The 1,400-nt window shown below is 33.0% G+C and overlaps 1 protein-coding gene across 28 annotated transcripts in view; it reads right to left on the reverse strand.

Annotated features, from left to right (window-relative positions):
• The window catches only part of LOC106880780 (CUGBP Elav-like family member 1-A), a 231,347-nt gene that overhangs the window by 148,617 nt on the left and 81,330 nt on the right, over positions 1–1,400 (reverse strand). The gene's annotated exons all lie outside the window — the stretch shown is intronic.

Raw genomic sequence — 1,400 nt, forward strand, 5'->3', positions numbered from 1 at the left:
GGGGGGGGGGGGGGGTCCAACTGTATTTAATCCAGTTTTACATGTAGTTTTTTATGGGGGTCTAAGATGTAATAACTTCAAATACTACACGATTGCCAATCTTCATTTATAAAACTATCACTTCACATTTTTGAAATGAAACAGAACTATACATTCTTATGCGCAATAGTTAGTCTTGTTGAAGCATATTAACAAGTGAACACCCAGAAATAAGAGAAAACAATATGCAATCTTAAGGTCAAACTAATGCATTTGTATTGTTCAAGACAAATGGTGATCTTCCTACTGAGTTGATATAACAATTGACTATTTATACGATATATTATTAAACAATGAATAAAGCAAGAACATTCAGGGCAATAAACAGAAAGTCAATTGACACTGTAGGATTTATGCATCTTTAACTGTCCACATGTAAAGAATGATCAGCTAAAACCTGTCACTTATATCTTCTTGTTTCTGGATTCAAATTTATGTTACCATACTTATCTTCTGGAAAATAAGTAGCAAACCAACTGAAAATGTTTCTGCTGCACATTACAATCATGAATGCAAACCCAGGTTCTAACTGGAGTTCTGCTACTATGTTGACATGTTGGTTAATTAAGCATTGAAGATTTAAATTAAGACATACTTTTAACATCAGAGGGGTTTCCAAGAAAACCAACTGATACAACAAAATATGCTATGTTACTACAAATAATGCAAATAATACTCAACTAATTGACGACGTTAAATAGAGAGCAAATGAAAAATAAGCACATCTGTGATACATTTAAATAAATATAAAAAAATATACATGGTTCAGACATCAATAGGTTCAAACTTACATGTACTATGATTGTTGACAAACAGATGAAATACAGGGACTAGTTTTATTTAATGGTTGAGTGGTAAGAGAGAGAGAGAGAGAGAGAGAGAGAGAGAGAGAGAGAGAGAGAGAGAGAGAGAGAGAGAGAGAGAAAGAGAGAGAGAGAGAAAGAGAGAGAGAGAGAGAGAATGAAGAAGTGTGCTTGCTTTCCCCAGAGCAAGTAATAACTATAGAAATTCAAGTTCTGGGGGCTAGCCCCATATTCTGTAATGCATTCAGATATATGCATGTGTGCATATGCACAAATATATACACACACACCTTTTGATTACATTTGGACTAAAAAGCCTTTAATTCAAAACATTTCAACAGCCTACTGACCTGAAGACAATAGGAGGTTATGGTGATCACAGTGAAGTAAAGATAAAAGCACAAAAGGTGGATTTTAAAATGGCAAGATATATTAACAATAACAATACATAATAGAGAATGTCCAACCAACAAGGGCATTATAAGGAACACAAAAAGACCATCACAGAATACACTACTTCAATTATATATATATATATATATATGTATATATATATAT

The sequence above is a fragment of the Octopus bimaculoides genome, chromosome 2, assembly GCF_001194135.2.
Source record: "Octopus bimaculoides isolate UCB-OBI-ISO-001 chromosome 2, ASM119413v2, whole genome shotgun sequence".
NCBI lineage: Eukaryota > Metazoa > Mollusca > Cephalopoda > Octopoda > Octopodidae > Octopus > Octopus bimaculoides.